Source organism: Prinia subflava, chromosome 2 (assembly GCF_021018805.1).
Source record: "Prinia subflava isolate CZ2003 ecotype Zambia chromosome 2, Cam_Psub_1.2, whole genome shotgun sequence".
NCBI classification, from domain to species: domain Eukaryota; kingdom Metazoa; phylum Chordata; class Aves; order Passeriformes; family Cisticolidae; genus Prinia; species Prinia subflava.
Window position 1 is genome coordinate 60,532,515 of NC_086248.1, and position 23,461 is coordinate 60,555,975.

General features: G+C 39.8%; 1 long non-coding RNA gene across 1 annotated transcript; it reads left to right on the plus strand.

Moving 5' to 3' along the window:
- The first annotated feature begins 1,291 nt into the window (after positions 1–1,291).
- LOC134547751 (uncharacterized) lies at positions 1,292–23,185 on the plus strand. The gene is made up of 3 exons (XR_010079591.1): positions 1,292–1,345; positions 15,572–15,676; positions 22,205–23,185. It is a non-coding gene; the product is annotated as an uncharacterized LOC134547751 (long non-coding RNA).
- Positions 23,186–23,461: the final 276 nt, after the last annotated feature.

Here is a 23,461-nt window from a genome sequence, read left to right on the forward strand (position 1 = left end):
GCTAATATAATACAAAGTCATTTGCTGCTTCACTTTTTTTTGTCTGAAGTTCATCATAGTATTATTGTAAAGTTTTTACATTAACTTATGCCACTCTACGTCAGAGAGAGCAAGGAGGTAAATAAGAACGAGCAAGGAAAGGAGGTAAACAAGGAGAAGAGGAAAACAGGACACAGAGAAGGTCTATAATGAGATGAGAATTTGGAAAGAGAAAGAGGTGACATCAGAAGACCAAAAGATGAAGGAAAAAAATAAACAGTATATCACAGGAGTTGCAAAAATAAGGGAGATGTTAAAGTGAAAAATAAAATAGGGCAAATTAATATAAGAGATGGAAAAAAGGTAAGAAATGTCTTTAATTTCTTGCAGGAATATTTAAACTTATTGGTAGCAATCCTGCTTGCTGCAGTTAACTGTGTTTGGCTCAAACCTTAGAAACACACTTCTGCATGAGTTTCCCCATTTCTTTTTGGCATCTGGCTTGCTCATGTGTAGGACTGGGCCTCCAGAGGTCTGAGGAGAATGGGTTTCTAATAAAGCTCCTCCATACCAGAGTTCAAAAGCTCTCCCATAATGTAATACACAGTGAAAACCGACACCACCAAATGGCTTTAGTTTCCCTCTTTTTTTTTTCCTCTGGATGTTATGTACTTTTTTGGCATCTGCATATCTGACTTTAATTTTTCTGCTGAATATTGAGCATGTGGTATGAAGAAGTAAGTTATAACCAAATATATATGTTTATATATCAAAAACTACAGGAATACAGGTTTTTGTAAGGTTTTTTTTTCTAATTCTGTGAGCATAAGCAAATGTGAGGCACTTCCTCTATTATGTACATTTATATGAGCTGTGTGGTCAGAGGTGCTTAGCAGTGAATTTGGCTCAGGGCAAGGGAACAACAGCAGTAATTTGAGGGGAGATTTACTCCTGTTAACACTTTTCAGAATTGGCAATAAAATCAGCTCAGTGCTCTTAAGATAGGGAGGGCTGCATTTAAGCTAAATATGGAAGATACATTATCAACCTCAAAAGTGATCCAGTGAAAAACTGTTTATCATTAATACCTAAAAAAAATACATATATATTTCCAACAAATGAATGATAATGAGAGGGCTACTCTGTTTTCCTAGAAATGATTACATTTTCTTTGCCCTTCTGGTTTGGCTGCTTTTAGGCTATTGCTTATGTAAAACAGAACACCTCCTAAGCCACCGTTTACTAAACAATCTCTGGCTTCTGATCTCACGTTACACAAGAAGGTAAATCGTATTCTGTGTGAGAAGCGTAATGGAAAAGGAATATTCAGTGAAACAAAGACACACCTCCAGAAACAACAAAGACAGTAAGTTTGAGCTACTTAAATTTGAATTTTCGTAGTTGAAAAGTAGGATTCAAACATGGAAAAAAGACAACAACTTTCATTACCCTCACAGGTATTTATTTTACCAATTTGTATTTTGCTTTTCCCTTCTCTTAGCAAACCTGTGTGGCAGAGTTTGTTGAACAGAGGAGGACAGTTCTACTCTGAAACGATGGAATGCTTTTCTGAGAGATCAGCTTCCAAAGGTGACAATCTGGGGTCACAGCAGGGATGCTGACTGCTCAGTCTGGAGTGCTCTTAAACAAGAGGGGATTCTCATAGCTATGAGCCATCAGCGATGAAGTCATGACCACATCCAGCTGTGCTATCAGTAAGATAGGTTGCTCAGCTGCAGGCTGTACCTCTGACATGGGAGCACACAGGATGCATGGCATAGGCCTTAAGGGCTATCCAAACTTTCAAGCACCCTGGTAAATTTGTGTGTCATGACAAGTGTGAGAATCTCGTCTGCAGTCTGCAGACCAACTCCATGCAAAAAGCAGATGGTTTATTAGATGATGGTGTCCCTCCACTGATGTGTCATAAAGTAGGCAAATGTCAAAGTGTTTGTGTATGGTATATGGACAGAGTCTTCTGTGATAGCCATCAGCTGAGAGGGAGAAAGCAGCTCAGTCCCAGGCTCCACAGAGGTGTAAGAGCTATTCTTGCTCCTGTAGGCGCAGGTAATTAATCTGCTCTGTCACGCTAGAGCTGTTGAGAACAGCTACAGGCAAAGTGTTGCAATACAGGAATCACTCCAAGGACTTACTGCAGTGGAGTTTGACCCACACTAAGTCAGTAGAGTTAGAAGTGCAAGGCTGAATGAGAGAAAATCTCTGGACAGTAGCATATGGGACTGGACATACTGTTGAACTGTTGAACACTATTATTTGAATTATGGTAAATTACTCTCTGTGATCTGCATGTCTCTAAGAAGAAGTGGAGGTAGAGCTAAAATGAGGGCATAAATGGGGCATTTCACTTTAGATTCTGTGCTTTGGAGGAGCTGGCAAAGATCCCAGCTTGTTCCAGCCTAATAGATACAGGTCATCACCAAAACTATGTACCAAGCTGACTCTGAGGCTGCCCACCTGGCATTTGCCTGGCAGCTGTATAGGTTGTAGTCCTCTGTGTCAAGGTAGACAAATACCTCTTTCAAGAAGGAATGTATTTTCTTATGTTAGTCATTAGGATGTGCCAGAAACATGCTTAGCTTATTCAAAAGGACTGGGCAGGAGCAAAAGAAAAATCAGTAACTTTTCTCAGAAATTATGACGTAATTGCCTTTTCTCCCTGGAATCAGGCACAGAAGTCCCTGGCAGAGAGCAATACCTGAGAAAGCTTTACAGTGCAAAAGCATTCATATTCCTGAAAACAAAACAGCTGGAAAAAAAAGGACTGGCAAAAGATGCTTTTTCTAAGGAACGCTTTCTGCAAATTTGCTTCACAATTAGACAGTCAGAAGGCACCTAACATGCTTGCCCAGAACGGGTCTAAGAGAGGGACCAGTGGCAGCCCATTCTGTCTGTGGCAGAAGAGGGAATTTGAGCTCTCTCATGGGTAATTTACAAACATCCAAAAGAGATCCCTCCTTGTACTCTGGGGGCTAAAGGCCCGGTTAGTTACGGAATAAACACGATCAGTATTTTGCATGGTGCTATGTCACACACAGTGTGTTCTTCTTAGAGAGCCATGCCTGGCAACTGCATTGTTTTCCTCATTCATCATACACCGGGCGTGCATTAGTGACAGCACTGTAGGAAATTGTATTCTTCATACTGAAATGCATATATCTACCTGTCAGAAACCCACATGTTGTCCCAATAAGGGCCAAGGCTTAACTGCTTCTTAGTAGTCTGGTGCAGAAGCGCACATTACACAACTACCCTCTGTGTTCAAACGAGCCAGTACCTCGGATAGAGGCTGTTGCAAACCAGGATGGCAGCTGTCTGTGGATATAATCGCCACCAAAGACATACTGCCAGGGCTTCTGTGTCCTGGTTGCACAGCTAGGGGCAGAGCACTCCAATATTTCTAAAGCTGGATATGCAAATGCCTCTGGAATGAAGCCTTTTACAGTTCTGCTCTCATTAACCTGATTTGCATATGTAAATGACCTCTTGCCACATGATAATGAGGTCTGCTCATGCAGAGATGTTCAGCATATAAGCAGAGGGTTTTCAGTGACAATTCAGAGCATTTTGGCTAAAGCAATTGTAGAGAGACAGGACCATGAAAGAGGTAGACACAGAATCCAGGGATAACAAGGCAAGGAAGCAGAAGGAAGCAAAAAAAAATCAAATATTGTAGATGCCTTTTCCAAAGGCTAAGGGCATCTGCAGTTCTAATGCCTTACTGGAGCAATTTCATAGAGAAGCCTGTGAAATGAGAGCAGCTGGAGAACACTGACAATTGGGAAGTGACCTGTGGCATGGAGCTACTCAGAAAATAGTGCATGTCTGCCTCTCCTAGAACAGTGAGTGCGTGATCTAGCATTCACTGGCTAGTTTAAAGCAGCTTCTTCCAGTTACTCCTGTGAGCACCACAGAGAACAGAGCTGGACACATAGTGGTGGGTCAATCCTTCTTCAAGAGCAGTCTCCACTCTAATCATGGCACTCTAATTTGTACTCTGTGCATACCTCTTTGCCATTGTCACACTTATCCTGAGGTGACATTTCTCACCACAATATGCTGCTTAGCTTCTCATCAGGGATATTTTATACCTATGCCTTGCTCAGTGTATGTGGAGGCACGACAAAATCCCTCCTAGGTTACCCTCCTTGGATACCATGCCACTTTTAGAGAAGAAATTACTGCTCATCTCCTGAGATATCTGTCTTCCTACTTGCTGTGTTTAACTCTTGGTTCCTGGTCATGCCACAGAACACTCAGCTGCTGAGGATTTGCTAACTCAGAGCTCTATGAAAACTACCTGATCAAGCACCATCCTTATCCAGCTCAGAAAAAAAGGAGTGATCAGTTCCACTTAAGACTCACACAAGTTAAGAATACATTCCTCCTTTCAAAGGAGGAAATGGCTCTGAAGGCCAGGTCTTCTTAAGGCCAACTGGGAGCCAGTGTGGCTGGCAGCCAATATCTGCTATTGCCAATGATAAAAAAACCCCAAAACCACAATCCCCACCCCTACCCCCCCCCCCCCCCCCCCAAGAAAATGAACTCAGTTTGTATTGGTACTTCAGAAGTCAGGTGTGGTTGGTCTCTTTTTGTCACTGGAAAAATAATAGTAGCCAGGACCAAATATCCATAACAAGCCCTATTCATGGTTGCTCACCAGCTGGTAAGCAATCAAACTGAAGTTTAAGGACATAGGGTAGCAGTGCATGTCACAATCAAGTAAAAAGAAGTTGTGTACCCATCTTCTTGAACAAGCCAGACTTAGCCAAATTACGTTAAAGTAACAGTGAAGGCAAGGCAACTTGGATGTTGGAGTAATATAGGAAGTTGAATTCAAGCTTATTGAGGAAATTAGTTCATCTAATTCACTCCCACTCACACCAAAGGAGAGATCATGCATATGGGAGGCAGAGAAACCCGACACACTTGTATTTCATTACCTGTCCATTGCTGACAGAAATATATGCAGTATGACTACAAGTAATGGTTAACTTCAAAGCACTAAAAGCTGATTGTCAAACATGCCCCATCCTTTTTGCACATCAGTAGGCAGTTCCTGGAGCAGCCACTGGCCCAAGCCCAGTTCATCTGTGCTCCACCCTTTACAATGTGGTCATTACATGGAGAAACTGCAGTGTACTCCCTCCCACCATCATGTCCACCATGAAGAGATTAAATCAAGAGATTCAATCTTATTGTATTCACACAGTCAGTTTTGTATTTCACAGCCAACAGTATCATCCAGACTCACGACTGTCTCTTTCTTAAAAGCCTTCAGGTCTAGGCCCTACTTTTCTAAGGTTATATTCCAAAGCCTTCTCAACACTGAATGCTCAGCTTTTAAGAAAAACAACAGTATTGCATATCTGTGCTAATATTAATTTGTTTGGTGCTTGTAAGAAGAGCAATGTGCAGAACCACCTACAAATGAGTAGTATCTAAAGAGCTAAGTCTGGGCATGGTGGCTTATTCATATAAATAAATCAGAAGGGTCTGGCAGAGCACGCAGGGTCTTTTGAGTGGTTCTGTATAGCCTGTCTGAGCAGCAAGCCCTTAACCACACACTCAAACAGCCTCTGGGAGCACTCAGTCTATTTGGGCAACTAACAACCTGTCCTAAAACTGAATCTTCAAGCATTTTCCATTTAGAAGAGCCTGGCAGCCCACTAAGCCAAAAGCTCGTGGAATTCTCTCACTTACTTGGTGCCATCTTTAGAACATCTTTTGTTTAAGTTTATTTTTAGCTTTTTAGTAGGCATGCATTTTTTCCTTGTTTTTAGAGGCTTTAATCAGACAAGAGTTTTATGAGGCTATTCCAGGAGAAGATATTTAATTAATTCCAGACCTTCCCCTTCTTTTGTTCAACTTAGGTATACCATCTACATACCTGTCTATAAAACTGAGGTAAAAATCCTATGAGACTTCTAAGAAGCTTGGTTCATCTTTCATTAGATCACAGCAGAACTGAACCATATCCTCTCATTGCTAGACACATTTTGAACTAGGCTTTTCCCAGTCTCACTGGGGTATGTATGCAAGCTGGAAAGCCTCACAATGCATTAAGATTTCATGAAGGCCTAATTCTGTTCTCCGTTGCTCTGCCCTGAATCTTCAGTGCTCAGCACTTCTGTTCACTGCCACAGAACTGGGAATACAGTAAGGCTCTGAGTAGCCAAGCTTCACTGAATGGATCATCTGAAAACCAGTGTTCTAGCCATGCTATTTGTGATTTTTATCTTAAACAAACAAAAGTTTAGTGTCATTACTTCATTCCTGTTAGATAAGTGTTTGGGACACAGGAAAGACATTTTGGCTTATAGAGAAAACTTTTCTTCCAAATGTGCTCTTTTCTTTGTTTTAGGGGAAAAAAAAAGACAAAAAAAAACCCCACCACAAAACATGAAAAAGGGATTTTGAGAGATCTTATTTTGTGTTAAATGGTCAATGGCCTTTCATTGTTTTGTCATGGATTGATTGCATCTGATGCTTCTGTATGAAGTCATACAAGAAGGCACAGAATTCTTCCCTTTTTGGTCTGCCCTGTGACAGGATATAATTGCAGACTGCGTGCTTTTGTGAAGAAGTAGCAGGTCAGAACAGGACTTGGACATCTTGTATACCTGAGAGCAGCAAGGACTTTGGCTCAACACACCTTTATTAGATGCATAGACAAGACAAAATAATTGTGTCACAGAAGCAGTTCCCAGCTCCCACAAAGAGCTGTGGGCACCTCAGTTTCTCTTGTTCCTGTCTGTAGCATACAATTTAGTCACATTAAAAAAAAGTGCTGTGGTTTTAAGTAGTAGCTGATGAGAAACTGAGTAGATGGAGGAGTTCTTAATTAAGTAATTAGACAAATAAGAGGGGAAAGGATAATATGACACAAAGTGATGAATAGAATAGAATAGAATAGAAAAAGTAGGTCAGGAATTTCTGTACTCTATATCGTGATGCAAGAAAAAATGACATGCAGTGAAGTTCAAAGGTGAGAAATTCAAAGTCAAAGAGACAGTGGTGTCATGTAACCAGTAATTATCTAGGGGAAGCCTTTTGCTTCTGGAAGTCCCTGATGCCAAGAATTTATCAGGTTTAGCATTGAGACTAAACTATCCAGAAATACCATAGAGATAATAACAGCTTTACAAAGTGAATTAAACCTCCCCTCTTGTTTTAATCCAGTCCTAAAGAGAAAGTCTTTCAGCTTTGACTCCTTCCTTGGAGCTATCTGGTAACGGCCACCATCTAAGATAGGTCAGTGGAGCAGCAAGGTCTGAGTTGCCTGGTGATTCTTGTACTCTTATGTCCATATAAAAGTCACCTTTATAATGGCTTCAGAGTGTGGGACAAAGTCCCATCCCAGGGATATTTACAGGCTTGTCTTGCCTCTAAGATCTAAAGCCCCCTAAAATGAATGTAGAAAGGAATGTAGTTTCTCTACAGTCCTAGGAGATACCTAGCTTGAGGAGGATTTGCCCCCTGCAACAAATATCAGCATTGTCAATGAGATTTTCAGAGGCATCCATGTTACCTGTCTTGGAAAATGAGCCATCCTTCTGCTGATCTCTAACTCCCTGGGATGCTTCTCATGCCACCAGGAGCTCAAAGATCTGAGGCCTCATTATTACCACTTTCCATCCGAGCAGATTTGCTGCAAATGCACTCTTTTTCTGCACCTTATACATATTATTCCAGATATTCTAACCAACTCTCTCAAGCTGGCCCAAGTGTGTTATGGTGCATTTAAATATGGTGTAAATCATGAATTTGCTGAGGACAAGCTGCTTTATATTTTCAATAAACTTTTGTTGCATGTTTTTTAAGTGTACTTTAGAGTTTTACACACTTTCATCAAAGCCAGATGATTTAATTATTTTCTTAGTTCATCTACATCACTGCTTTGCCTGCATATTTACAGCAGCTATTAAAACAGATGAAAGTCATCGTGTGTCAGATGGATCAGGGTAATCACATCCACCAGTGAAACACATTAATTTTTAGCCTATTCCAGCAAGAGATGCAAAAAGAAATCATGAAAGAATGAAAACTATTGGATACAGTTGTATTACCAAAGTGATGCAGGTCTCTTGGAGCATGGTGGCATTCTGTGTGACCGAGGTGATAACTTCCTGTTGTATTTGAAGGAGAGCTACCTCATGAAACTGACAGCATCAATATCAGTTCAACTGGCAGTTAAATCCAGAAAATATTTCTATGTTTCTAAATACATATATTTTCTTTTGGCCTGGAGACAATATTCCGGACTGCAGCTCTGGGATTTACTGACATGCACCTTCCTGACATGGTATACTGAAATGCAGTAATACAGTAAAGGAATTTGCACTCTGTATTAATTTGAAAACTTATAGACCTAGCTTAGTAAAAGATAATGTTAAAATCAGTTTGAAGGAATACAAGACAAACCACATATCAGCAAAATACTTAAGTGTTGTTAAAAGTTTATGCCAGACAGGGAAAAAACCAGCAGCACAAGAACTGAAAGGACTGCAGCAGTTTAAAGAGAGACTGCTGCAAGAACAGCAAGTGTTGGAGCTATTCAACCTGATATAGGCATCCACAGGCTTGTCCAAAGATGTTCCTTAGTCCTGAAAGGTTTTGGGCCCTGTTCTTACAGTGAAAGAAATGTGTGCACTGCTTAATTTCTTCAGACTTCAGCAGCCAATTATCTTCATGAAGTTTCTTTCTCCTGTGAAGCAAAAATGGTAACTTTGGCTACTGTCTTCAGCAATATTGCAGATTTTCACAGGAAAGAGCCACGCTGTACAAATAGAGTTGGAAAGGTACCTGGCTAAGCACAACAGTGTTAGTGTGAATCCCTCCTGGAAGATGCTAAATCCATGAGGCCATTTTTTTATCATGGAACCATTACAGAGACAAGGTTTTAACCACTGCATATGCCAAATGGTTTCGATCTTCACAGGAACATTTTACAAACTCTTTGACCATGCATTCAGTTTGTGTAAGATAATTTCCCGCTACTAATGTCATTCACAGTGTAAAGTGACATCCTAAACAAAATCCAGACTGCTCTAGAAAAGAAAAAAAAAAAAAAAGCTAAAGGAAATCTGCTCTAGAACAATGATCTGTGCTTTCTGAGAGGTTATGGCAACAGACAATAGAGCAGTAAATAGTGCCATGACAATCTTCTGTAGGTTTAAGGTGAATTTCTGCCTTTCTGTATTCTCCTGAGTACTTACGTGGTGATAACAACTCTGTAAAGTATTTGTGATCTCTTTGCTTTGGGCATCACTGATGTTATGCACATAGACAACCATCTGTACTTCTGTTTCACAGAAGGCTGAAAAAATAATGGTTTCAGTTGTGAGCTGTGTTATTGGTGAACAGAAGACTTATCCAGCATTTCCATTTACGATTTCTAGGATTAATTCAAGCTTCCAGTACACCTTGGGACTATATCCATCCCTAGAAATTACTTCAGTAATTCAAAATATAGTTTCACAAAATAGTTGCTAATCTGTGTTTTTGTCAAGGAATAGGAAGCAATCAGAATGGTTAAGTGATATGCAAAAGGCACTCTAACCTTCAAATCATAGGATTTCAAAGAGGATGCTTGGCAATGAGGAAAACGTATATGCATCTGAAAAAACTTGTTAACAGTAAACTGAAAGACTTAACTAAAACATCCTTGTACAGTAGCTTTCCAATGGCTGTACAAAAATACAGACAACCATGCACATACTGGGGAAGGGAGAAATCACCGTGCAATTTGGGGAGTTCAATTACTCATTCCAGTACATTGAATTCACAATTTTATTATAAAGTAATATGGTTTTGTAAAATTTCATTCCTCACCAGTGTTCCAATGTCTTCAAATGAGATTAATCTGTAGGAATGTATTTCTAGTTTCTCAGCATGTTTCAGGTAGATTTTTGGAGTGAAGTAAAAAGGAAAAAATATTTTCTGTTGTACACATGTAAGTGCAAAATCAGCTTTTCTCTCAAGCACTACAAATAATCGTGAACAGCTCAAAATCTCATCAATGGGCATGGGTTGTCCATTTCAAGAAAAGCTGAAATGAAGGAGGAAGAAATGACTTGGGGAGAAATGCTTTATGTTATTTTGGTTTTTATTTTATTGCTAGAAACTGCTGTCTCTTTACATTTTCTTCTCCTGAAAAAGAGGTTGTGCTCAGTGACTAAATCTGTCCTCTCAAGGGAGCATGCATTACTACTGCAGCAGCAGAGGTGGAGGCAGCCCAAGCCCAGAGTTAGTCTCAGAGACTAATCAGCCCTTTTCTTAATATCAAGAACTCAATTCCAACTTCTTGCTTTATTGCTGCCTTATAACAAGGAAAAGGAAAAATAAATGAAGTTACAAGAACTGAATGATAAATTAAGCATATAAAGTCAAGACAGACAATTAATTACTTATTTAAAGATTTGCTCAGCTCTAAGCAGCAGCAATTGTGCTAACTTCTCATGCTGTTTTAACCTTCTTTGCTCTGATTCCAGGCCCATAGCTTCGGAGTTTCCATAGTATTTTTGTTTTCATTAAGATGTGGTGATAACAGCCATTCTTTCCTAGCACAGAAACTTCCTTAGTCCTTTGGTTTTGCTCTATTGTCTTTTCTTTTGCTCACCTTTCCTGCCACTGTAGAAGCTTGGCAGGGTAGTGCATAGGTGATTTATAGACAGCTTTGGATTCTGCTATACTTCCTTTATTAAATGGAGCAAGATATTTAATTAGTTCATCATAACTGCCTTGGATGCAGCCGTCATCATTAAAGTTTGTCAGCTGTCCACATCTGGAGGAATACTCTAATGGTATTGCTTCCCAGGTCTGCCAGCCCATGTCCTATTATTCAGGGGCCTTATGTCTCTGTGCCACTTCCTCCCCACTGCTCCTGCAAAGAGAGAATGTGAATACATTCATGTTCTCACCTGAATTTCCCTCAAAGGGGTATTTCCCCATTGAGAGGGGGCCCAGAAACACAATACACCTGAAGTGCTCCATGGAGAAAGTGCTCCACGGAAGAAAAAGGAACTCTGAAAATTGCAGAGTCGGAGGCAGCATCCCAAAATAGAAAAAAAAATGTTAAAGTGCATTGCAGAGACAGATTCTCCTGGAAAGAGGCATGAAGCCAAATATAAGGGATTGGTAAGTGAACACAGCCCACCTCCCAGTCCATAAGCATTTCAATTAGCTACAAAAGCTGTGGCATCCAAGCAGAGTATGAGTTGATACAAATAAAAGCCAAGTCTTTATCCAGCAACAATCAGATATTTTCATTAGCTTAGTGTCGTCTGTGCTCAGGGACACACAGTATACATGCATAAACGTAGTCCCGGATCTGGAGACCTGAAAATCTAGTCAAGTCTCAGACTTCTGGGTCAGGCATTTATGTGAGTGGCTTTGACTGAGAAGTCTTTCAGTCTTTTTGTTTTGGTTTGGTTTATTTTTGTTTTGTTTTTTTCTGGTGGGTTTTTTGGTGGTGCTGTAGGGATTAAAAATATCTTCCAGTTCACTGTTCTTTTTGTGGTTTAGTAGTCAAACTTTTATTACTAGGTAGAACTTTTAATTGGAAGAGTGGCTGAAGCAGCAATCAATACAAAATCAGGATTTAAAAAATCCCTCTAAGGACAGTGGGTAGAATGGGTGGTCAGGCCTAACAAACACTGACAGCCAGACCTCTGTATGCTGTCTCTTTTACCATCTATATTCATCACTCTCATAAAATGAGTCTAGATAGCTGTGATGATAGCTGGGCAGCCCATTTCACAAGTATGGAAGTCACAGCTATTTAACCAAGTGCATTTTCTAAGAGTCAGCACAGAGCTTGCATGGGTAAAGTGCAAAATATGTCACACATTCCTGCTAATGACCTAAAGGACTATGCTCTCACAGCAGAAGAAGGGAAAATTAATCTTCACCACAATTGTTCCATTTCTCAAACTTCTTTTTAGCAAAGATATAAATTGTGCCAAATATCTATCAGTTTTATGATGACAAGACCATCAAACTTGTTTCATTAAACACCTCCCCCCTTACAACTGTCTAAACAAGATTTTTCCATTTAGTACCCTATCAATCCAGAGTTATGATTATTCAGTAACTGAGGGGATCTCTTGTATTTAAATATTAATGTTTGTGTAGTTATTAAAGTATTTGATGATTTGTCCAGGGGCACTGTAAAATTAAATATAGCATGTCATTTATGGTAATACAGAGGAGAATAATAAAAAATCATTTTCATTCTGGTTTTGTGTCTGGCTCTGCATGTTGCTTTTACTGCTTATTTGATAGTTTGGGGTACTGTGTGTTGTTAAACTCTTCTAAATGTAGGATTTGAAAGCATATTGTTCGGAACATATAAAAGATTATCTCCCAAGTTATGACTTTGTGTTGCTGTGTATGAACTGTTGTCTGACAGTTATACTGCTAAAGGGGAAGGCAGTTTTCCAATAAACACTTATCATGTATTGGGTGTAGCAGTACAGTAAGCCCATAAATATTTTGGGAAGCTCACTTTTGTCTATGTGGTATTGCTTTCAGAAATCTTCTCAGCCTACTGGAGCAAAGATGTGTATATGTAATTAGTCTTCTCAAGTTATGTATATTTAAAGAACATTATTTAGGCAGTCCACTCTGACTTCCTCATGCTATAAAGAACAAAAGAGAGAAAGCAGGAAGGAGAGAGGCAGAGCATCTTATCTGAGGCAAACACTTGATTGGCATTTTTATGTGTAGGTGTGTAGCTTCTACAGGGATAGGTTTTTGAGGTGGGATAATGGAAAAAAAAGTGCCTGTGCTTGACCCATTCTTCTAGGAAACCAATCAGTCCATTTAAAAACAATAGTAGATAAAAATGACTTTCATAAGGTCATTCAGAGCCAGAGCCAGGAATAGAAAGCAGGTCATATGAATCTAAGTCAGAGCTTTTGCTATGAGACCAGACTGGTATTTCCTGCTGAAAAAAAAATAAATGAGTTAAAATCTTGAATGACTGCTTTTACTGCACAAGAGAGGGGTTGTGATTGAGGCCTGCTTCAGTTTTTTCATATAGGTCATTGTAAAATGATTCTGTGGCTAATGATGGACAGCAGCTACAGGATGTATCTCTTCTTTATATTTTTAAAAATATTTTATATTTTTTAAAATATAAAGAAGAGATACATTATATTTTTTAAAATATGCTTGGCAAACTGAATGAATACAGAAAACAGAAACTGAAACAACAGAAGCAATTGGTATATTTAAGTTTCATTTATTATGTTCATTCTAAGCCTGTTTTTAAAGCTGATCATAACTTTCTGAGAGTGTTTGTGTGTGTACATTATATATATATATGTATGTATCTGTGTAATGTAGCTAAATTACCGTAAAGCAGCTTTGTTTATAAATTACAAATGTGCAAAAGTCGGGACATTCACTTAGTGTTCTCAGTGAACCAATAATTCACCTGTCTCAATACTCAATATAGAGAAGTGCTGTGCTTCATGTTGATGGTGATGGCAAGATACCGAGTGCATTTTTTTTCACCGGCTTAGCTAGAAATGTTTCATGGGAGGTTTGGGATCCTCATTATGTAACAGCAATTTCAAAATTTTTAATTAAGGACATATATGCATGTGAGGCATCCGGATTATGGTTCCAATCCAAAGACCATTGCAGGCAATGCAAAGACTCACATTAAGTACATTAATTGCTCGATCAAAACCCAAGTGCTTATACTAGAAATAATACACAAATTAGGGTTAGTGCCTTTTTCAAAGGATAGATTAATCTGCACAGACCTCAGCCCTACCACAACAAGGCTGTTCCCTGTTTAAAATGGGTTTGTATATGTTTACATTACACCTTGGTATGCCGTGGGGATATGTGCAACTACCATGCTAGGCTGTCTGAAAGGGCTGGAATGGCAGCATGGCAAAGGATCTGTAGCCTCAGGAGTGATGTGTGGAGAAGGTTTTACCATGAGCAGTGAAGAATGGAGACCACATCGATCAGAGACGAATGCGGTATGTAAATCTTCACTCCTTCCCTGTGTCTCAACTGAGTCTTCAGGCACATCTCAAACACAGGGAGTGTTTTAGATGAACAGTAAGCAAGAGTGCAAGACACTTTTGCACAGGACTGAAATGGCTGCAAAGCATAGAACCGGTGTCCATGTCATGGACGCCACACAAAGTAAGGGTCAGAAGACTTCTCACAGCCTTCTGTAGAACAGCCAAGAAACACGGGGCTTTCATTGAAGTTTGAAAAACAGATGCTCTTACAGCCTTAGAACTGCAACAGCTTCTACCAAACAGCTCTATCAAAACACACCCATCATCTTCTGTCTTGGCACTTCACTCCTGTCACCTCACTTCACTGTCACTGCGTGCCTATACCTTGCATTTCACTTCAGACTCAAATTCACTTCAGTATTTATCTTGAGGGCCTATCCCTTCTTATACTTCATGATTTCATATAGTGAAGCAGAATCCTTAGCTCTCACCTCATTTTTACTAAAGGTGAAATGCTTTTCATCCCATTTTCTTATGAAGGCATTTTCCCCATGTCTTTATATCTGCATATGAAGGAGACATTGCAGAAGTCTGCCTAGTCATTTTTTTCATCCTCTTTCAAATAATTCTCTTGCTCTGACTGTTGTGATGACTAAAAAATTAGCTGAGAATGGTTAAACAGCTGGTGTGCTGTGACCACCACTTCTTATAGTAATTGTAACCCTCCCACTGTAATCTCGAGATGTCTCTGTCTCTTTGTTGTATACATCTGTTGTCTCTTAACATATTCTTGGACTGCAAAATATCCAAGACAGGAACCAGCCTTTTTCAGTCAGCCATAAACATCAGCATAGTGCCTTGCACCCCAGTACCCCCACAAACATCACTGCTGAGTTCCCTGTTACCTCAAGCACAACTATATTACAATTTTTTTAAAAAAAATTAATTGGAGAAGAATTACAGACATATGAGTAATATATCTACTCTACTTTGCTTTCATGGAAGAAATAATTGATTTTAGATACATTTATTATGTATTCCAGAAATACAGGGACACACATTGTATATCAGACTTCAGTGTATTGTTAAAACGTTACTGGAAATTGGTGCACCACACACCAATATGTATCTCTAATATTTAGGCAATAATTCTGCACCTCACAAGGATGTTGCAAGGATTAGTTAACAAACTAGCATTTATAAAGTGCCTTGAACATTAGAAGAGCTACCTAAGTGTGCATTATTAATAATAATAATAAACATAGTTATTCAAACTTGTCAGAATCACTAAATATGCAAAATCTCTCTCGGGGCAGTGTGTGTGTATTATGATTTTGTAATGTAGCAATGAAGTTCTATGCACGCCTAGAAAGACTGTGTCATGTTTGATTGGCAAAAATGTTTCCCCTGCAGTATGTCCTTGCCTTCTGCTACTTACATGTATCAGAATGATTGGTAGGTGCCATTCAAACTTTACATCTTTTTCCTTGTAGCCTCTAGAAATGTCCCCACGACCAAAGGTTAGCAAAGTATTGTTTTCTCTGTTGTAATTAGAGCTGTACTAATCCCAGGTTGTGACTCAACAGGTACAGAAGAGATCTGTTCTCTCAAGAACTGTTAGGAATGGACAGGCAAATACTCGTCAATCCACAGCCTGTGCAGAGCAACCCTGAGCAGCCCGGATCTACAAGGTAACTTCCTCCGCAGTAATTTCAAGTAACCATGGGGTTATATCATGGGTCGGTGATATAACGTTAAACATCACAAGAAAACCAAAGCAAAACTATTTATAGCAAAGCATGCCCCATCTCCAAATGGAATGGCCCCCTTTTTAGCCCTTTCCCACTTCTGCCTCCTGCACCTTCTGCTGCCATGGCCCTGCAGCTCGACTCACGGGAGGGTAAGAGCAGGGCTGAAATGTCCCCAAAGGGTAGTGACCCGAATAAACTTCCCCTCTGACTCGTCCACTTGGAAGCGCAGTGTACAGGCACAGTAAAGTTCTGTGTGGAGGACATGCTTTTCCTCATTAGCTGCATTTAAGTTCTAAACCTAGTAGCCAGTTAGGTGTCCTTGGTACTGCTGAAAAACTGCCCTGCATTAGATCTCAGAATGCTACTATGTAGCTGGGTAGCAGTTGGCATAATCAAGCCTAAGCTGTCTAGACTCAAGCTCAGTGATGAAAAAAGCTAATGGAAATAAAACACATTAATTAAAATGACATGTTTTGCCCTACCACCATATTATTGGGGCAGGAGCACTGTAGTAATCTCCATTCACAGAGAGGACACACAGAGCCATGGAGGAGGTAACAACAAACATATTGGGTAGGAAGAAATGAGTTGATCAAACCAAATGTTGGAGCGAGGACAGATCAAATGATGCCACATGGAAAATTATGGTTTGGAATGAAGAAGTGGTCCATTTAACAGTACATAAAGTCTCTGTAATATGCATAAAATCAGCAGCTAGCAGATGTTTTCTGACACAGTGCATCTGTATGAGGCTGAAGCATATTCAGTTCCACTGTAGTGGCAATACACAGAGCAGATATAATGGCAGACCCTCCAGACAGATAAAGGCAGCCCTGCCCTTACTTAACAATAACAGTAAATAATAACATGCATTAATTAGCAATCAGAAATTTAATCATGGATTCGGATGCAATTGTGGGAGGTATCATACAGAGGATGAAAGGAAAACCTATCATCCATTGGTAACAGATAAGACGAGGAAAAAAATTTAATTTCAACTCTGTGTTTGATAAGATCTTGCTGAAAATATCACCTTTGGGTTACAACTCTCATTCATACTTTGTGGCCAAAGGCAACTTCTTTTAAATCTAAGGATAAATTCTTTAGTCAACTCAAGTCTGCATAAATGCAAATGAAAATAATTTTTCTTCAGTTAAAAATAATATTGTGCATCTTATTTCACAGAAGTGTCTGAGTTTTGAGAAAGTAGCTGATCTGAGCAGAATGGTTTATTAAAGAACTGATACATCAAGAACATTTTCTTTCCTGAAGTTACTTGTTAGCTGGGAGCTAGTGGAGGAAAATATAGTATGGTTCTGTCTCAGGCTTCTCTGGTGTCCTAAATAGCCATTCATGCCTATCCATGGCAAAATATAGGCTACTCACAGTAGGCAGTGCAGATATTCACAATTTGTTCTTTGTTCTTCAGTGGTTTTACCAGAAGAAATAATACTTAATGACTGAGAGACTTAGAATGAACACTTAATTGGTTATGATTACCATAACTGATAAAAGTATGAAAGTTCTCAATACTAGAATTTATTTCATGTAATCTGAACACTCAGGGCCAGCATGATGGAGGTTATGTTAGAGTGCACCAGCACTTGTGACAAATTAATTTATTTCAAATCAACATGTGAAGACTGATGTCAATTGAACAGTACTGCACTTGACCAAACACAGTTGAGAAGCACCCAGTCTTGAGCACAATGACATCATGTCTTGGACACAGTACAGCCATGTGTTTGCAGCTTCCAAGGATCATATTCATCAGGGAAAGAGACTTTAAAAGCTTCAGTCATGCAAAGTACATTTCTTACACTATAGACCAGAGATTGTGTATCTTCTTAAGCCACTGTGCTTAATGATTTCAAGGATTCTCAGCTGTTTTCAGAGAGTTTTATGGGACAGTTCAGAGAGAGTTAGAAATCTCTTTAGCCCACACTAACATGACTTCTCAAAGCATCTCTCTGAAACAACTGTCTGCAACAAGAATGAGAGATGTCAGTGCAGGAAGCAGAAAGCTGAATATGGAACTGTCTCCCTTTTGAAAACACTGAACAGTGAGAGATCTTCCTGCCACAAGATAACTTTTTGTCCAAGAGACACAACAGCAATACAATACAATAAATAAATGCAATGCTAACTGTAAGATATAAATGTCAAGATAAAAAATATGTACCTCTGTGTGTAATTGTTAAAGTACATTATCTTGGAGTGTATTACCACGGAGGTAAATTGGATATAGCTGCCTTAACACATTCCAGGGATTAAGTTTTATCCAACAGTTCCAGAACCCCAAAGGCAGAGAAGCTTTAAAATGGGACACACTCACCCCAAAAAGGGTGTCAAATCTAGCAGTGAAAAATGAGCACATGTAGAAAGCTCACTTAAACTGAGCTTCCCACTAACTTTTTCTGTTTTGGACAACAATCTCTCACTTCTCCAGCAGTATCTGTAGTATTGCCATTGTGGTACATTGTGGCACTGGCTGCCAATTGCCAAGGGCTTTGTTAATAGAAAATGGAATTATTTTTACTCAGGACTCTTTATTCTTATTGAGTGTCATTTACTGTAGCATTATTGAGAAGGTCTCTTTGTCACCTGATCATATCTTGTCACAACCAATGAGATTACTGTCAGGGAGAAAGCTGCTCATTCCAAGAAACATTTGGTAATAAATTGATTACTGGCTGAAGCTGATACTTTACAAAAAGAGCAATCAATTACATATCTGCCATTGCTCAAAGAGTCTTACATAAGAAAGGCACATAAAATAATCACTAAATAATCACACACAGCGGCTTGGGCTGGACTGTGTGAAATCAACTTAGACACTGCACACAGGAGTATAAAGTGTTTTTCACACACTTTGAAAGCCACAGTGTAAAAAGCAATGATTGTAGATGACCATGCATAATAACTGGGTTGTGAAGAAGAGTCTTGCTCAGCCTCATTCTAATCACAGCATACTCAATACTGTTTACACTCACAGAGTAATAGTTATTTTTAACAATCACTAATGAGCTGAAATATCCCAGCCCCCACGTCACACTCAGTATTCATTTTCAGATCTACTATTCCACTGCCTTCATAAATTCAGGAGGGAGGCCCCTGGGAGATCTCTTCCTTTCCTTGTGACCATGCCTGTGGGACATGCTGCTGTTCCTCTCTTGATACTAATTCCACTGACATCAGGGGACATACACACAGAAATACACCAGGATACAAGATCCACATCAAGAGAAATAACGACTATATGAATGATCTCTTTTCTTACCCCTGTCTCCCTGTTTAAGCCATGGAGAGCTTTCTTTCATCAGTGCCTTTACTCCTGAATGTCAAAACAGGCTGTGGGACTGTCTGCCACCCCCTAGAGCAGGAGACTACAAGAAAGGTTCCCCAGTGAACATCCCAGGCATGGATCCAACTGCTGAATTAGGACAGAAGGGGAAAGACTTGTCTCTACCTGCTACTGTGAGAATTCACTTGTTCACATTTTTCTTCCCATCCAGAAAGAAAGACTGCAGAAAAATTCCTCCCCCATCCTTTTTGGTCTCCCATTTATTCAGAAATTAGGTTGAGAATTTGGGTCTGGCTGGTGCAAGATCAGGCTTTCCAGTCCCTTGTTGCTCCACTAGCACCAAGTAGCCAGGAGCAACAAAAATCTCAGTCATCATCTGCTGCCAAAGGAGGTGATTGCTGAATGATCCTCTTGTATATACATATTCACTATTGCTACCATGGCCATAAAAGAAGTTCTACCCTGTATTCTTATTTGTCCAGATCATTTTCTTCCTTTTCTGTTTCCCATGTTGAAAAATTAAGTCTCTTTACTTTTTTTATAAGGTGTCATTGCCCAACAGTTGTAAGAAACGATGACCATAAAGCCCGTCCTCTCCAGAAATGGCAAAATCCATGTTGACTCTGGTTCATCACTAGCCAGTGTTTAATTCCCCAATTTTAATACAACGGTGTAATTACTTTTATTCTTTTAACTATTTGGGAAGCTAACAGCAATTCAGTTGAACTCAGCTCACCAGTGAAATGAGTAATGCAGAGTGCTTTCAAAGTGACAGGCAGGAGAATTGGAGGGGGAAGGGGGAGCACCTGCAGATTGTGATGGTTGTAAGGGCTGCAGGAGAGGTAGGAAACAGAGAGGAAAGCTGAGAAGGTAGTTGCAGATTTAGGAGGAGAGGATGGATTTGAACTATCATAGAGTTGCAATGAGCGCTCAAAAACTAGGATGGGTCCTAGTAAAGGGTTTGAAGATAGAGAGTACATTCAATTTGTATACACAGCTGTTCCTAACATGCCTCTGGAAAGAGGCAAGAGCAGGGTCAAGAGGTTGATGTGGTTTTTCATAGAGTATGAGCGTTTATTTTAGGCCCAGTTTCCAGAAGTGATTTAACACTTCATTTAAGTGCTAGTTTTTAAACAGTAAATGGAAACACACCATTCTCCAGGAAAAAAAAAATCAACAAGCAAGGAACTCTAGCACAATCTCTGATTTGCAAGAAAAAGCATGAAGACAGGCACAATGAGTCCAGTTAAAAAGTACCTGTAAACACAGTAATGATATAACTATACACATTTACAATGAAGAAGAATGGAGAGATGAAGAATGAGGGCTAGTCCAAGAGGTATTCTTGGAGAAATCTAAAATAATCTTTAAATGAGTGAAGTATTACTGAATGTGGTTCTGAAAGCACAGCTGCAACTGCAATAGTCGATGTAGTAGTAGCAGTAGTATAGTTCCTTTCTTCCAAGTTGTTTTTCTTCCAAATGTCCATATGGTGCATTATCCTGATACACTAGTAGAAACAGGCCATAAAGAGGCCAAGTGATTAGCCTGGTACCATGTGCACCACTGATGGACCCAGACTTTGATTCTTGTACACAGGACTCCCAGTGTCCTGTCTGTTTAGCTGTGCAGCCACAACATGGCAAGACACTGTCCCACAGGCCATTCAAAATATACTGCTAAAAGCTGCACATGTAAAATTCTGTGAGTTTTAGTTTCTTCTGCCTAGAAGAAGAGACACCCAGCAAGTTTCTACTTCTGCTAGTTAATGACTTCTTAAAAGCATCTGCCCTGGATCCAGGGAATGCTGAAGCAGTATGTGGGTATTTTTCTCAGAAGAGCTGAAAGTGCTGCACAACACTCAGTGGCTCCAGCACAGTGATACAAAAACCATGTGGCACTTCTAGCTACTTGATGACAGATATTCTCTTGTGTTTGGCCATATACTTACAATACATTTATTCTTAGGATTATGTCATTGAGCATGAGCTGCTTTCAGGCATTAGATCATACACCTGGTCTTTCCTCAAATGATGTTTTAACCATTTGCTGAAAGCACCAGTTGAAAGGATGATTTGACTAAGTGACTAATTTGACTGAATGCCTGTAACACTTACAAACTATTTTTAAGCCATTTTAAGAGCTTTGTCTGATAGATTTGGGCAAAAGCTGCATAAATTGTGGGTCAGCACAAAGCAGCAATTCACAGATGGGCCTCTCTAAAAAAAATCACACTATTTTTGGAGGCATTTGCTCCTGTACCAATTCAGACTAGTGCTGTATCTTTTTTTTTGCTGTCATGGATTAAATAGGCAAAACCTTCAAAAGTAAATACATAAATAAATTAGGTAAGAATGAGAAGTTTTCAAAGGCATAAAGGCACAAAAACAGGAGTTAGGTGCCTAAGAGATGACTGAAGGGACCTCATCAATGTCCCTAAGTATCTGAAGGGAGGATGTCAAGGGGATGGATTTAGGCTCTTCTTGGTGGTGCCAAGCAATACAACAAGAGGCAACAGACAGAAACTGATGCACAGGAAGTTCCACCTGAATGTGAGGAAGAACTTCTTTACTGTACGGGTGAGCATACACTGGAACCATCTGGACACAAATCTGTGCCATGTGCTCTAGGATGACCCAGCTTAAGAAGGGAGGTTGGACCACTGTGGGCCCTTCTAACTTGACCCATTCTCTGATTCTGTGAAGTGCCTTTTATCATGAATTTAATACTTGCATTCTCTGCTTTTTAACCGCCATGCAAATCGTGGAATCATAGAATGGTTTGGGTTGGAAGGGGCCTTAAAGACTATTTAGTTCCCTAAACTAACCCCCTGCCATGGACAGAGACACCTTTCAAGTAGACCAGGTTGCTCAGTCCCATACAGCCTGGCCTGGAACATTTCCAAGAATGACGCATCCACATCTCTGGACAACCTGTTCAATGCCTAAGCACCTTTACAATAAAGACTTTTTTTTCTTAATATCTTATCTAACCCTATTCTCTTTCAGTTTGACTCCATTTCCCATTGTCCTATCACTACATGCCCCAGTAAAAAGTCCCTCTCCAGCTGTTTTGTAGTGCCCCTTTAAGTACTGGAAGGTCTCCCCCCAGCCTCCTCTTCTCCAGGCTGAACGACCTCAATTCTCTCACCCTTGTCTTCATAGGAGAAGTGCTCCAGCCCCCTCATCATATTTGTGGCCCTCCTCTGGACTCACTCCAACAGGTCAATGTCATTCCTGTGCTGAGGACCCTACAGCTGGATGTTGTACTCCAAAGTGAGGTCCAAGAGAGCAGAAGAGAGAGCTAGAATCACTCTCCTTGACCTGCTGGCCACGATGCTTTGGATACACTGGGCTTTTGGGGCTGCAAGAGCACATACGCATAATATACTTAACATACATAATAACCTACACAGGCACCTAGATTAAAAAATTTTTGCGTGGATCTAAGTAACAGTAGTTTCCATGTACTAAGCATTACTGCTTTCCTTTCCCCAAAATAAATTTTACCCCATTTTTGATTTGGGGTAGGCATAGTCTGTTCTGCAAGAGGATACAAAATGCTACTAGTTCACTGATTTACATAGATGTTACTATCCAATAGCCATTTTCTGTTGACTCTCTTTGGCTTACATAACTACAGGAGATACAGCGTAACAAAGAATCCTGCCCGGTTTAAAAACAGGCACTCCATTTCTGGCAGCGGGTAGGATAGCAAGACAGCCTTTAATTCAAGCCTTTGAGTGTATCCATGCAACATAAAGTACAAGCATGAGAGGAACATGCTGATAGTGCTGCATTATCACTAACAGTGCTGAGATGCAACAAGAAGGAAAATCGAAGTGCACCTGCTCATTTTCTCCCCATTAGAGCCAAATGAGGGTGTTGTTCTGGGCAACTTGGTCCAGTGTGCCCTTTCCGGATGGCCAGCCTCCATAGCAAGTGAGAAACTTTACTGCTTATATTGTGTATTATTTATACCATGGTTGTGCACACAAGAATTCAGAATGGCTCTACATGCCTGTATGTGTAACAATACCAAGTGACAGAAAGGCAGAAATTAATTGTATCCCAGAAATATCCAAGAATAAAATTTTAAAAGTGTCTACATTTAAGAGCTACATATGGAAGAGGTTACAAGTGGATTTAAACAGTACAGATTGTCAAGTGATTGCAGAAAATTCCTATAAATTTATTAAAATCATCTGCAGAAATAAAATGTCCCTGCCCAAACTGTACAGAACAAAATAAACAGGTTTATTTAGCTGAAAGTGATATTTATTCTTTTCAAGGAGTCCTATGTATTCAAAAGTTAGGGATGTATTTTATACACCACAAAAGCAGCTGTGGGGCAACTGCAGTTCTATGATTTTGTTTCGTTAAACACAAGCTATGGGGAGCCTTTATTTCTCTACTATTTAT